This window comes from Solanum verrucosum, unplaced genomic scaffold, assembly GCF_900185275.1.
Source record: "Solanum verrucosum unplaced genomic scaffold, falcon-dt-bn FXZP01000271.1, whole genome shotgun sequence".
NCBI lineage: Eukaryota > Viridiplantae > Streptophyta > Magnoliopsida > Solanales > Solanaceae > Solanum > Solanum verrucosum.
In genome coordinates, this window is record NW_026019951.1 from 383,663 (window position 1) to 399,811 (window position 16,149).

General features: G+C 37.0%; 1 long non-coding RNA gene across 1 annotated transcript; it reads right to left on the minus strand.

Moving 5' to 3' along the window:
- Positions 1–11,588: 11,588 nt before the first annotated feature.
- Positions 11,589–13,129, minus strand: LOC125814062 (uncharacterized). Its single transcript, XR_007442107.1, has 3 exons — positions 13,036–13,129; positions 12,702–12,789; positions 11,589–11,683 (listed from the first exon to the last, which is right to left on the minus strand). It is a non-coding gene; the product is annotated as an uncharacterized LOC125814062 (long non-coding RNA).
- Between the last annotated feature and the right edge of the window lie 3,020 nt (positions 13,130–16,149).

The following is a 16,149-nucleotide window of genomic DNA, read 5'->3' on the forward strand; positions in this document are numbered from 1 at the left end:
TAGGAGATATGACCCTCCAAAGTAGACCCTCGAAAAAGGCTTCACTTGGAAATTTCGGATTTTGATACGGTTGCTCTAAAATTTGGGTTAGACCCATTTCCCACTCAATTTGACCCCCTAAACAAGAATATGAAGTCGGATTTTCGAAAAACGAAACAGATTTTTTTATATATAGCTAAACAAGTTTCCGGTAACTTCCGAAGCACATTTTTAAGAACTTTTTGGGTCATTTCAATATCTCCCCCTTGGGAACATTCGTCCCCGAATGTGGAAGAGACGTACAAGGCAAGACTTAGTAAGAACATATCAGCCCCAACATGAATGCAAAAATTTTATTTAAACATCACTTCAAGATTTCAAAACTTAGTGTAAAGCATCCATAACTCATCAATTTAAACATATATGCACATTAATGATTCAGGGGCTGAAATGTAAGACTCAATGGAGTACAAAGGACTTGATTTAATACCTTAGGCTTGAGTGGAGTTGAATAGATAAGGATAACGTCTTTGCATGTCCGCTTCGGCCTCCCAAGTAGCACTCTCCACTTGTTGATTTCTCCAAAGCACCTTAACGGATGCCACTTCTTTGTTCCTCAACCTTTTAACTTGTCTATCTAAGATCTGAACCGGGACTTCTTCATACGTCAAATTATCTTCTACAACACCCACAACCTCAAGAGGTACAATAGCGTTAGGATCACCAACACATTTCCTCAACATCGATACATGGAATACCGGATGAACTAATTCCATCTCCTTGGGCAACCCCAACTCATAGGCTACTTTACCAACCCTTCTTATTATCTCATAAGGACCGACATACCTAGGACTTAATTTCCCCTTCTTACCAAACCGAACCACACCTTTCATTGGAGAAACTTTCAAATAAACCCAATCACCCACTTTGAATTCAAGATCTCGTCTCCTCACATCGGCATAAGACTTTTGACGACTTTGGGCTGTTTTCAACCTCTCCTTAATCATCCTTACCTTCTCAAGAGCATCCATGACCAGATCCGGACCCAACAAGGCCACCTCTCCAACTTCAAACCACCCAACCGGTGACCTACACCGTCTACCATAAAGTGCCTCAAAAGGGGCCATACCGATACTAGAATGATAACTATTGTTGTATGCAAATTCAATCAAAGGAAGATGATCATCTCAACTACCTTTCAACTCCAATACACAAGCTCTAAGCATATCCTCCAAGGTTTGAATTGTTCTTTCGGCTTGGCCATCCGTTTGAGGGTGGAAGGTCGTGCTAAGCTTTACCTTTGTACCAAGACCCCTTTGGAATGACTTCCAAAAGTGAGAAGTGAATTGGGCACCACGATCCAAGATGATAGACAAAGGAATCCCATGCAACCTTACCAATTCATGAATGTACAACTTGACATACTCTTCAGCCCCGTAAGTAGTTTTAACCGGTAGGAAATGAGCCGACTTTGTCATCCGATCAACCACCACCCAAACCGAATCAAAGCCTCTTCTAGCCTTGGGTAAGCCCACTACAAAATCCATGTTGATTTCTTCCCACTTCCAAGTAGGTATCTCAATGTCTTGAGTTAGGCCACCCAGCCTTTGATGTTCGGCCTTGACTTGTTGACAACTATGGCAACCCGAAACAAATTTTGCAATGTCCTTCTTCATACCGCCCCACCAATACACATCCCTCAAGTCTCTATACATCTTTGTTGACCCCGGATGAATAGAATAAAAAGAATTATGAGCCTCATCAAGGATTTTTCCCTCACACCATCCACACAAGGAACACATAATCTACCTTGGTACCTAAGGGCACCATCTCCCCCTTGGGAGAAAACCTCCACCTTACCACTACTCACCGAAGCCTTTAATTCTACCAAAGAAGGATCAAGATCTTTCTTGACTATCACCTCATCAACCAAGGAAGACCTTGAACCATCAACAACAACTACTCCTCCACTATCCACCCCTTCTAACCTAACTCCCAATTTGGCCAACCGATGGACCTCCTTAGCCAACTCTTTACTACCTTCCTCCACATGAGCCAAGCTACCCATGGACACTCTACTCAATGCATCCGCCACCACATTAGCTTTCCCCGGATGATAGTGAACACTCATATCATAATCCTTAAGGAATTCTAACCACCTCCTTTGTCTCAAGTTAAGATCTTTTTGCGTGAACACATATTGGAGATTCTTATGGTCGGTGAAGATATCAACATGCACCCCATACAAATAATGACGCCAAATCTTTAAAGCAAAAACCACGGCGTCCAATTCAAGATCATGGGTTGGGTAATTTTTTTCATGAACCTTAAGTTGTCTAGAAGCATAGGCTACAACCTTACCACTTTGCATCAACACACAACCCAAACCTATACGGGAAGCATCACAATAAACAACAAAACCTTCTAACCCATCCGGAAGTGACAAAATAGGAGCGGACACAAGCCTTTCTTTCAAAGTTTGGAAGCTTTCCTCACACTCATCCGACCACACAAATTTAGCCTTCTTTTGAGTCAACTTAGTCATAGGAGAAGCAAGAGAAGAAAACCCTTCCACAAATCTCCTATAATAATCCGCTAAACCCAAGAAACTCCTTATATCCGACGGGGTCAAAGGTCTAGGACAATTCCTAATAACATCGGTCTTCTTAGGATCCACCTTAATACCATCCCCCGACACTACATGGCCTAGGAAAGCAACTTCCTTCAACCAAAACTCACACTTTTCATATTTAGCGTACAACTTCTCTTCCCTCAATCTTTGGAGTACAACCCTCAAGTGACCCTTGTGCTCTTCCTCACCCCGAGAATAGATCAAGATGTCATCTATAAACACCACCACAAAAGAATCAAGGTAGGGTTTGAAAACCCTATTCATCAAATCCATAAAGAGAGCCGGAGCATTAGTCAACCCGAAAGACATCACCACAAACTCATAGTGCCCATACCTAGTACGAAAGGCCGTCTTGAGAATATCACACTCCCTCACCTTCACTTGATGATACCCTGACCGAAGATCAATCTTAGAGAAGTGACTAGCCCCATGCAATTGGTCAAATAAATCGTCAATCCTTGGAAGAGGATACCATTCTTGACGGTGACCCTATTAAGTTGTCGATAATCGATACACATTCTAAGAAACCCATCTTTCTTCTCCACAAACAAAACCGGAGCACCCCAGGGAGAATGACTAGGTCTAATAAACCCCTTCTCTAACAAATCTTTTAATTGCTCTTTCAACTCTTTCAACTCCGCCGGGGCCATACGGTAAGGGGGGATAGAAATAGGTTGAGTGTCGGGGAGGAGGTCTATACCAAGATCTATCTCCCTTTCGGGAGGGACACCGGGAAGGTCTTCTGGGAAGACATCTAGAAACTCATTAACAACCGAAATAGACTCAATAGGAGGGACTTTAGACTCCACATCATTGACTCTCACAATATGGTACAAGCACCCTTTGGAAATCAACCTATGGGCTTTAATGCAAGAAATGAATTTCCCCTTCACCACAACATCCCGGCTCTCCCACTCAAGGACGGGTTCATTAGGAAATCGGAACTTGACTTTACGAGTCCTACAATCAATAGAAGCATAATATGCATGCAACCAATCCATCCCAAGAATAACATCAAAATCCACCATGTTCAACTCAACAAGATCGCACGGCAACAACTTATTCAATATGCAAACCGGACAATTTCTATACACTTTTCTAGCAACAATAGAGACACCAATGGGAGTAGATACTTCATATGACTCATGCAACAATTTCGACTCGACATGAAATTTTCTAGCAACTAAGGGGGTAACAAAGGAAAGGGTGGCACCCGGATCAATCAAAGTATAAACATCAAGATCAAAGATTTGCAACATACCGGTCACCACATCCGAGGTCTCATTAACACCTTGTCTACCATGCAAAGCATAAAATCGATTGTCCCTTGGGGCACCACTTTGAGAAGCAACTCTACCCAAAGGAGTAGTGTTAGCACTTCGGACCTTGTTGCGGATCTTGGGACACTCAAACCTTTTATGACCCACTTCTCCACATTCAAAGCAAGCACCCGAACCCTTCATGCAAGGACCACCATGCTTCCTCCCACACTTAGGGCATACATCCATAGAACCCACTTCACCTCCCCCTTGAGGTCTAGGAACATTGATAGCAAATCCCCGGTTGACATGAGGGTTTCCTCGGCCTTGATGAAATCTAGCACCCTTAGGGAACCTATTCTCCAATCGGGCCCTCTTGGCCTCGTGTCCCTTTTTTTTCCTCAATTTCTCCTCCTCCATTTACTCGGCATAAGTCATCACCCCGAGACAAATCCATATCTCCAATGAGCATAGCGGACCGACACTCCTCACTAACCAAGTCGGATACACCCATCACAAATTTGTTCATCCTCGACCTAGAGTCGGCCACCAAGTGAGGTGCATACTTGGAGAGTTGGACAAATTTGAGGGCATACTCCCTCACACTCATAGCTCCTTGCTTTAAGTTCATGAACTCCACCAACTTTGCCTCCCTAAGCTCAAGAGGGAAGAACCTATTAAGGAAAGCAAGTTTAAACTCCTCCCACAACACCACATAACCATTACCTTTCTCACCCTTCCATTGATCAAACCAAATTTGAGCAACCCCCTTGAGTTGGTAGGCCGCCAATTCCGCCTTCTCACAAGCACCAACATCCATAATGGTCAAGATTTTGCATACCTCATCGATGAACTCTTGCGGGTCCTCATCCACCTTTGAACCATGGAAAATCGGAGGGTTCATCCTCATGAAATCTCTCACCCTTTCCCCCGGGGTGGTAGTTCGAGGAGTTTGGGCTCCTTGTTGCACTTGGTTAGCTACCACTTGTGCAAGCATGGTGAGTGCATCACGGAGCTCACCATTGGTGGGTGGCTCTTCCGATGATCGGGCCCGTCTTCCCCTCATGTTTGGCATGATGATCTAGCAATCCAAAGAACAAGCGTTAGGGAGGAATCACCTTATCGCACTCTAAGCACGACATAGAACATGAAGAAGGGAAACCTTTCCTAAAACGTTTTGTAGCCTCCCATTCATAGTCGTGGCGCGCTTCACAACCATGATTAGGACTCTACTCAACGCGGTGTGTTGGACTTCGAGGATTTAACAACCTAGTGCTCTGATACCAAGCTTGTCACGACCCAAGCCTAGGGCCTAGACGTGACATGGCGAATGAGGAACCCGAAGGAACCCCAAACAAGCCTCTCAAACTTGTCATCACACTTCATCGGTCACGAAAGTACTTTCAACATTAATTAACGGGAAATAGGGACTAAGGGCAAACCATTTCAAAATGACATCATAGAACAAGAGTCAAGCTCATTTACAAAATACTTGTTCAACGCACACCTCTACATACATAGATAGGACGGGGCCATGACATACTACCGGCTCCCCTCATAGTCAAAATACAATTGCAAGCTAAAGTCTCAAAACATAGGAGTAGGAAACATAACATTGCCCTCGAATCATTGAGGACTCACCAACAACTCGAATAAGCACCGTACTAGCCACGTGAATGGAGAGAAGGATCAAGAGTAGCTCTGGTCCCTACATGGTGACATCATGTAGGCAAAATATGCGTTAGTACTTGGAATGTACTAAGTATGCGGGGTGCAACACAACAATAGACAAGGACACAATCGAAATACAAGAAATAGTTTCATAGGCATTATGAATAACAATATGAGGATGCATGATCAAAGTGAAGTCAAAACATGTTTAAGTAAATCTATACTAATAGTAGATATCATATGTGTATGCATGATCCAACCAATCTATAACCCCAACTTAGGATGGGGGATGCCGTTCACACCCGGACACCCTGGTGGCAAGGTATAAACCCCTCACATGGTTGATGTTGGTCACACTCCAAGCATCTTAGGTGGTTAGATATAAACCTCTCACATGGTTGATGTTGGTCACACCCCAAGCATCCTAGATGGTGAGATATAAACCTCTCACATGGTTGTCCGGTTCTTTTCCCCCGAACCGGGCATGGTCATGCAACACTTTATATAGGAAATTCCCATTAGGCTCTAATGCAATCTTACGTATGGAATGAACATATACACAAACTTAGTTTGTCATCAACACATCTCTGGATTTCCATACATCTCATAACTCAAGCTTTAAAGCATCGATTCATCAATTCTCCATAGTTGGACATTTTGTCAAACACCTTGAAGGCATGTAATGGAATCAAAGAGCATGGAAAATAGGGTAGTAATTATGCAGCCAAACCAGTGAACAACCTACAACAACACCTTTTTAACACCCACAATACCACATGAAAATCTCCACATCCATTCCAAATTTAGGTTCAAGTTCTAGAGTCACAACATGCTCAAAACAATCACTTTTCATGTTTAAAATTCAATGTGCAGGAAATTATTACAATAACAAGACTAATTTATGAATCTTAACTTAAACCATGAATTAGTGAGTAGATTAGAGTCTAGGCCTATGGGTGGAGGGACCCATGAGTTCAACACAACATACCTTGAGTTTTTATGAAGGTCTTGAGAGTGTCTTCAATGGAATCTTGGAACTTGGAGCAAGAGTTTCTTCAATCTTGAAGAAGGTTTTGGATTAGGGTTCTTGAGAGAACTTGAGAGAAAATGTGTCTAAGTATGGGAGAGGTGTTTTGGGAAATGTTTTAGAGTTGGGAATTGAACTAATGGTATATAGGAAATAACATATGCCCTTTGGAAAAATGGTCCAACACTTAGAAAAAAAAATGAGGCGGGTGAACAGTAAAAACGCTCACTGGAAATTGTCTTTCCTGCCGGACAGATTTTATGAAAATGGGTATAACTTCTTCGTCTGAACTCCGAATGAGGTGAAACGAAGTGCGTTAGGTAGCTAACTCAAAGGGCTTTCCATGGATATGTTATTGGCCACCCAATAATTTGTGTGCTAGGAGATATGACCCTCCAAAGTAGACCCTCGAAAAAGGCTTCACTTGGAAATTTCGGATTTTGATACGGTTGCTCTAAAATTTGGGTTAGACCCATTTCCCACTCAATTTGACCCCCTAAACAAGAATATGAAGTCGGATTTTCGAAAAACGAAACAGATTTTTTTATATATAGCTAAACAAGTTTTCGGTAACTTTCGAAGCACATTTTTAAGAACTTTTTGGGTCATTTCAATTTTATAATGTTCCGAGTACTTTTTTTTTATAAAAAAAAACTCACAGCAAATGTGAAAATATGTGAATATATAAAATGTAGTTGTTCTCTTCACATGTTCATATGACATCTAAACAATTTAACGTAGAATACACATGCAAAGCATATCTGGTTAGATGACAAGAAAAATACAAAACAAATATTGTCTGTAAGATAATATTAGTGAAATAAGACTAATTTTATGATTGAACCTAATCAAATTGAAATAAATATATACATAACTGCATTTAACTAATAAAATTTTTTGTTCATGATCTTTCACATAAGACACAAAAAATATTTGTTCAAACTACCCTTTGTTGACTATAAATAGAGGGACTTCCTTTCATTTTCCAACCACAATTTTTTCTAATCTTCTACTCTTCTTCTTCTTGCATTTTAATTTTTTTTGTGTAATTTATTTCCGTTTGAGTGAGTTCAAAGTTTAGCGGAATATGAGGTACCACTATCCGGATGAAGTAAGTCGTTCTATCCTAAGAGGGAATATTTCATAACCTTGAGTACTTGAGGAAAATAATATAATTTTGATGATATAATAATTATTTTTTGCTTAATATAAATATTAGTGTGTAATGTTCCAATATATGAAGTTAACATGATGTAGTCTAAATGCATTTGTTTTTGTTAACAATTTTATCTTCTGATGTAGATGTATGCTTCTGAAAATAATTTTCCAAAATTTAGAGAATTATCACGATTCGTTGTTGATGCTCAAGACAAAAGAATAACTTTACGCATTTATATGAATGACATCTAAACAATTTAACGTAGAATACATATGTAAAGCACATCTGGTTAGATGAGAAGAAAAATACTAACCAATTATTGTCTATAAGGTAATATTAGTGAGATAAGACTAATTACATGATTGAACCTAATCAAATTGAAATAAATATATACATAACTGCATTGAACTAATAAAATTTTTCATTGACCATCTTCATATGTTTGCGTGAATAAGAGATATATGACGATCCACATTGAACATTAACAAAAGAACCTGCAATATTATTTTTTGCTAAGCTTATTATTCAAATCTTCGCTTAAATAAGCAATACTATTTACCATAACATATATTTTGAAATTGGTAATCACGTGCAACGCACGTGTTAGAAAACTAGTATATATATATATATATATATATATATATATATATTTACTAGATTGGCAATGAGCCGTGCCGAGCACGGGCCCAATATATTTGGTTTCAATGTGTGTTTATCCGATAAACACATTACTTAAATAGGTTTATTACATTTAGCAAAATGACAGAGAATTAACATGGGTAAGAAAGTAATATTCTCATATACATGTGAGAAAGAGATAAGCTCGAGTTAAGTCCACGAGACGTCTACCCATTAAATCATTACTATGTATATCAATCAGTTCTAAAACATCATTACAACAACTAAGACTAAATAAATACACCAAAAGAAAAGAAGAACTTTCCAAGAGCACTTGGTAGAGCAGAGCTCCCAGAAGTGACTCATTTCGCCAACAAAAGCTATAAATCATACAATTTTATTTTGATGAGAACCCCAGCTTACCAACTAAGGATGCACCAACATTTGGATGGAAACCAATCAATGTTTCAGGATTGGCAAAAACCTGCAGCTATCATAGCAATAGTTTAATTAACCCGAAGTCCATAAGGAAGCTATATAAGGAACCACTTTAAGTGTTTTTTGCAAGGATATAGCCAATACATTCACTTTAACTATCACCTATTCCACAGTCCAAATTTAGTAGACCAACACAACGAAAATCACATAATTTATTGTAAAGAAAGAAATCAAGCAGTCACTTAAATGTCGATGAATCATAATTTTTTAACTTTTTTCTGGCATCTCACCACTAAATAAGTTGATAGTAATTCCAAGACAAAAAAAAAACTAAGGAGCCACGCTGCATAAGCATCGTAATAGATATTTTGCATTATTAGGGAATTTAAATGTCAATTTTCCGAGCCAATAGTATGACTCTCAGATAGTATCACTTATACTAAGTGGGAATAGAAAATGTAAAAGCTTTAATTATATTTGAGAAGTAACTAAATGAAGTTGTAAGCAAACATAGATATCTATTGGGCTTAGAGCAATGAGCAAAATAAAATGCATTCACAATAAGAGAATGTTTCTTACTTGCAACGATCAAGGCGGGGCCAAGTAACCCGATGTAAAATGGAGGCTATGATTTGTTACTTTATTTTCTCTTTCAGAATGTTCAAAAGTGAAGCTTAAAATAAGGTGAGAGTGTCGGAAACTACAAAATTGAATTTAATTTCTATCGGCACTACGACACCACTTTAATCAGCATCATCCAAGAATTAGTGTCACACCACAGAAACAACTCAAAAGAATAGAAAAATTAATGGAAATCCAAAGTAGGACCTAACATATACCTTACAGATGGAGAACTAAGTGAGTACAGTAACCCGTGCACGATTCCTAAGAATCTCATCAAAACAAAGAGCTCTCAGGCTCTTAGTTGCGCGGACTCTTCACTTTTGATGCCGCACCCGTCTCGGATTCTTCAAAAATACACTACTTTTGGCAAATCCGACACGCACCCGTTGGCATTTTTGAAGAGTCCGAGCAACATAGTCACACTAAAGATGACCAGCACCAAAGATAATCTTATAAAATATATGTAATGTAAATCTTATGTCAGCGAGGTAGCCCGAAATAAAGGATGAAGAACTTTTATTACCATGAAAGCACGGGTGGAATCTAGACCAGAGGTAGGTTCATCGAGAAACAGGGTGATTGGGCCGTGAATGATACCAATTCAGATTGAAACTCGTCATTTTTCACCACCAGAGACTCCACGGTGGCACTTCATTGCCGATTACAATTTTGGTGGCACTTTAGAAGTACAGTTGATGTATTAAAGTTTGAACCCTAGCCTTCTTCATCGATTTTGACAAAGTCTCTGGATGTCAAGAATTTTTCAAGTGAGAAAATATTAACTCGACTTCTAATGATTTAAGAAATTAGCAAGCCCCTCAAAACACCATAACTTTAAAGCGTGAGTTTAATGCTAAAAATCTTGAAGACTCGACCTATCAAACATAAATGCTAGACCCGTCTCCATTCATAATATAGATCATATCACACATATCAACTTATTTTCACCATATTTACAAATTACAACACTACTGTGGCATTAGTTGAAGTAGACATGTCCTAAAGAGGAGAAAGAATTAATTTTACCAGTGTCTTTTGTCATTTTCTGTTGTGATAACTGAGAAAGCAAACTTAGGTTTGATCTTGCTCTCCTCCTCAAATTTTAAACTTTTCGAATACTTATTAACCCAAAGATTGTTGTTTAAATTCCCTCAGATTTGCTCTCCAAAAACTCCTCCTCTCCATTGTTAAAAGTATCAATACTCACCATCCCTAAATGGGCAGCAGATTCCAAAGCCGCACAAAATGCCTGCTGCAAGAATATCAATATCAGTACATAAAGTACCAACCTTATGATCCAATTAGCTTGTATTCAAACAAAGGGCTGAACATCCTTGATTTCACATATAATTTATCGACATCATAAGTGAAGTTATCTTATTGCAATTATCAAGCAATGGAAAAATACGATATGTTTGAATATATGCGCACAAAGAAGTTTGCGTGAATATAGATATATTCATTGATGAATCTGAAGGCAATTTCTTCCCATTAACAACATTAGCAGAAATTTATAGGTGGACAGTCGTGATTTAATTTCAACAATGTCACCTGCGTTATTTTCTAATCCCCATAGAAATTCAGCAATTCATTTGTTAAAAGAAATAAAAGCACTTGAACTTTGACAATCTAATTACAAAAACACTTCCATTTAAAGAAGGCAATAAAGGTGCACAAACTTTATTGAAAAATGTATAAAAAGTTTTATTTAGTGAGCCGGAGTCAATTTTTTCTAGAAATTTTGGAAAATTCTAAATAAAGAATAGAATGTTCAATGGTATTATAAAGAACAGAATGTTCAATGGTATTAAAGAACAGAATGTTCAATGGTATCAATATGCATTATGAATAATAGCCTCTTGGCATTATAGTTTTGTTGGATGTATGCACAATATGACATAAAGATGCAGAGATATCTATCTTGTTACCTGTAACATGAGATATCTTATAATTAAATTATTACAATAATCTTTTTTTAATATGTAGAAAAACAGGCAGTAGTGCTACTTGTTTATTCAAAGAAAAAGTAGATCCGTAAGCCAGCAAGTCAAATGCCAGAAGTTGAAAATAAAATACTAATAAATATACAAAACGTACTCAAAGTGACATTGTTGATCAAAACAAAACGAAAAGAATATCAATAAGAAAATATTTGATGATAATACCTTGTGTGTTTAGTGCCCCAAGTCTTAAACAATAGCCCCAAAATTACTAAGACAAAATAAATTGACTTTCTTCTCAAACTGACTTCACGATAAAGATAATCCTGCCACAACCTGATAAGGAAAATGACAACATAAAACTTCAAATAAGTTAAGCGAGGCATATTATCAAACAACTTGGATGCACAATGAACTTTAAATTTATGCCATCTTTGATAGCTTAGATTTTTGTCAAGACATCTAAAATTACACTAATTAATTAGTTACAAAAGACAACATTCATCAAAGATAATACATCTGCAAATCGGACAGTTACTAACACGCATGTAGCAATCTTAGCTAGAAACTATATAAAAATACTAAAATATCCATATCAAATTGTGATTAATTCTTCATAATAAAGCAAGACCAAGAAAAACCCAATCTATATTCCTCAAAGTAAAGTTGAATCTGAAAAATTTGAAGTGAGCAATATGATAGAAACTTGAATAACAAAAGCAAGACAAACATAATAGTGAAGCATAGTTAGAATTCATCCTAATTCGCTAAAAATTGCCGGCGAGTGAGAGATTCAGAGAGTATAGAGTTCAATATTTTCTCCATCTACGGGGAAGTTCACAAATCACAAAGCCGCAAGATAAAAGACAATCAAAGAATAAACGATGTACTAAAAGTCTACAGCAATAATATACTCAATTTTACCCTTACCTTGAGAGATAGAGACGTTGTTTCCGATGATGTAGTCGAAATAGTTCATTCTATTTTCTTTTGGTAGTTCAATCCTGAAATTTCTTTGTTTCTGTATTTCTAGAGTATGAGACATGAGATTGTGACCTGTTATAATTGATATAACTCTTAAATTTCGCAGGAATTTGTAAAAAAAAAAAAGATAATCCAAAGAGTAAAATATATAAAATAGATATTTCATATCCATCAGAAAATTTGATGTCTCTTAGGACTTTCAAATGGAACAAAAACACATATTTATAACATGCAATGAGATGAAGTATTAAAAAAGTACATTCTCGATTCCATGTCGTGAAGAGGAATTTAGGGCAAAATTATTCTACAAAGCAAAATAATAAGTTGATGTTTCCTAATTCAGAGTATGAACAGGAAACTATGAACTTACCCCAAGAGGAATATCGATGATTGAAATCTCCATTGAATCCATTTGACACAAAACTCAGCTTCTCTACTGGGCTGAATTTTGTCAATATCTGGACAACAACATTCAATTATCAAATTAAAAAATCTCTAAATAAATTTAATCCATTTATCAAGGCCAATAGAAGATAAAATCCCAATTAAAATGAAATAAATTTAGAGAGTCCGAGATGAAGAAGCCCAAAATTCATACCAAAATTTATTAGTGCAGAACCCTAAAATTGAAAACACAGGGAATGAAGAGATTCAAAAATATCAATAGTCAATAGAAGAGGATAAGAGAAAGAGAAACCACAAACCTTCGAAATCTGAATCATCGAAGCACTGAGACTCAGTTTTGCTCTTTGAGGGGTGATGGTGAGGCCTTGAGGGTACACGTGGTTTGATGAAAAAAGTAGTGCAATTACACGTGTTGAATGGAAAAGACCAAAGAAATAGATGCAATTTTAATCCAGCACAGCTTTACAGTACACTATATGCTGCCTTCGGTACAACTATTTATTGTTCTGTTAGTCCCAACCCTTGTTGCCTTATAAATAAGGGTAATATATATATACGAACTCTATGCTAGTTTGTATTGGATTCACACAAATATATAGCTCACATAGTCTATTGTCGATCCTTGTAATTTGATTCTAACCTCATAAGTAAGGTATTTTTTTTTGCACACAATTGCCTATGTCTTAAACGCAAGACATAGTTTAGTGTTATCGGCAATCCACTGTACAACTCGTACAAAATAATTAAATATATTTTTATGTACCCAAGACTTTTTGGGTCCATTTGAGTTACTAAAATAAGGACTTCAAGGCTATGGGTGTTTTGCCTAAAACTTGTTTTAGTAGCTTCTCTAGGCCTTTATGAAAAAAATATTTTTATGTGTATTTTGAACATGATAATAATAAGTTATATATCATGAATGTTACAGCCTCTAATTGTTGTTCTTTAAGTTAACTTATTTGAATAATAAGTCAACTTAGACATTCCACTACTTTGTGCCAATAGTTTTGAGAGTTTACAAAAGAAATACAAGAAGAATTTTGAGAGGACATAGAAGGGGAAGACAAAATAAAAAATAAAACAAATTATTTGATCAAGTTTTGAATGGTTCCTTTTTGAATCTATTGAAAATAATTTTGAGTATTTAACTAACAATTCTGAAAAATCTGGTGAATTTATTCTCAATGGATCAATAATGCGAGATGACAAAGTATTGAATAAATAGTCATATTCCATTTTTATACACATTAACTAGATAATTTTGCTCACGCTTCGTGCGGTAATCCATGACCTAATTAAGATTATGAATAATTATTTCTTAATATTCGAATATTAGAAATTTGGTATTGTCACATATATTAAGAACATGAAAGATTATAAAATTCTTATTGTTTAATGAATTCTATCTTCTACATATTTTCAATTATAATATTTGTCCTTGATATAATTGGCTTCTCAATATTGAATGATTTTTCATATATTAGTCAATTATCACTTTCTCTATTGTTTGATTTATGTGCATGCAAATAAGATACTCAATTTGATGGCTTATTATATTCATTCTTTAGCTAGTAGCAGCTAGTTTTCCTTACAGCTCTTCCATGTACTGTCCATAAACACCCCTAAATATGTCATAATAAATTTATCATGTGAGAGATATCAACCTCTCGTATTCTCAAATGTGTGCTCCTTGATTATTTTAGAGCTACTATATCATAAAAAGATCTCATTAAGATCTCATTATAGATGTGGCACGCTCAACACCGATAACTAGGACTCTACAGACACGGCTTCATAGACTCCCTAGGACTCTTGAACTCTGCGCTCTGATACAAAGTTTGTCACGCCCCGAGGCTACACCCTGGACGTGGCCGGCACTCGGAGACCATTGTTGGCCCCAAGCGAACCCTTGGCCTGGTTTTCTTAACTCAGTGGAAAGCTAACTCAACATAATAACTCCATGCAATGCAAGGACATAAAACAACTTAACTGATAAAATCTGGCCAAAAAGGCAACTCGAGTCCCAAAATAGAATATTTACATATATACATAGATGAGAGACTCAAAACTAACTAACTGACTGACTGTCTATGAAGCCTCTATAATACTGAGATGGATGTTGGGACAGACCCCGCAACATCCTAATAAAGCAAAAACTAGGAACACAAAATAACAGAGTCCTCCGGAATGCAAAGAGGTTCACCACTGACTCTAGAGTGCTCAACTGGATCAACGGCGTGCTGGATGCTGATCCTAGGTACCTGTGTCTGCATCGTCATAAGATGCAGGCCAACTGACATCAGTACATTGAATGTACGAGTATGCGAGCTGGAAAACTAAGCAACAAAAGCTAGAAGCAAAATCTGGAATAAATGGAAAAGTTTACCTGGCTCAACCTGACTAACTTCTTTCAATATAAGGCAATTTAAAACAAGTGCGATATAAAGAAAGGTTGTTTAAAACATGCTATAAACTCTGTGTGTATACAAAGATACAATAAGCCTGAGATATATATAGAAATACAAATGAACTGATGTATATAAAAATACAATAACTTCTGTGTGTATACAAAGATACAATAACTTATGTGGGAGTTTCTCTAACCGACAACCATCACATAAGAGCTATAGTGATAATACAACGATCAACCTCACACTGCCAAAGCATCCTATACCTGGCCAAAGGTATAGGACCTGAACTGCCTACTGGATCCACTAGTCTAATCTGAAAAGGATTCATCTAAAAAGTATGAACCTCTTCTACCCATGATGGCTACATGGTTCTATGGGGGCTGTGGGTTCTTTGAACGCTCCCCTAATTCGGTGCTCGATACTACTCCCAAAAATGTACTGACTCTTATGTTTTTAAAATATGTCTTCCTGCTGTTTTGAGATAATTACTCAAAAACTTAGCTCAAAGGCTATCTTGGAAATTTCAGTTTCCTCTCTTTCTTCATTTAGAAAGCGATAACTCTTTTTCTGGAAAACTAGCCAAAGGCTCTTTGGAAATCTCAGTTTCCAATCTTGTTTAAATGTGAAAACATTTCTTTAAAACTTCTTTTGAAATACTTAGTTCCCTAATAACTTTTGAGAAATGAACTCAACTTTATAATCTTGACTTAACTTGAAACTCTATACTCTTTGCTTGACTTGAAACTTGAGCCTTAAAATGAAGTTAAAATGTTCAATAAAGACTTTTGAACAACTTTAAAGACTTGCTTGGACTTACTTCTTAACTTCTAAGATTGACTCTATCTTCACTTGACTTTGATCCAAACTTTCCTCGAATTGGATTATGGATTCCAAGGGTAATGATCTTATGTTTATGGATGAGTTCGGGAGGTTTAAACGCAGCTTAGAGTGTTGAAAACAACTATAAAACATTGGTACATTACCAAGGAACATGTATGAAAA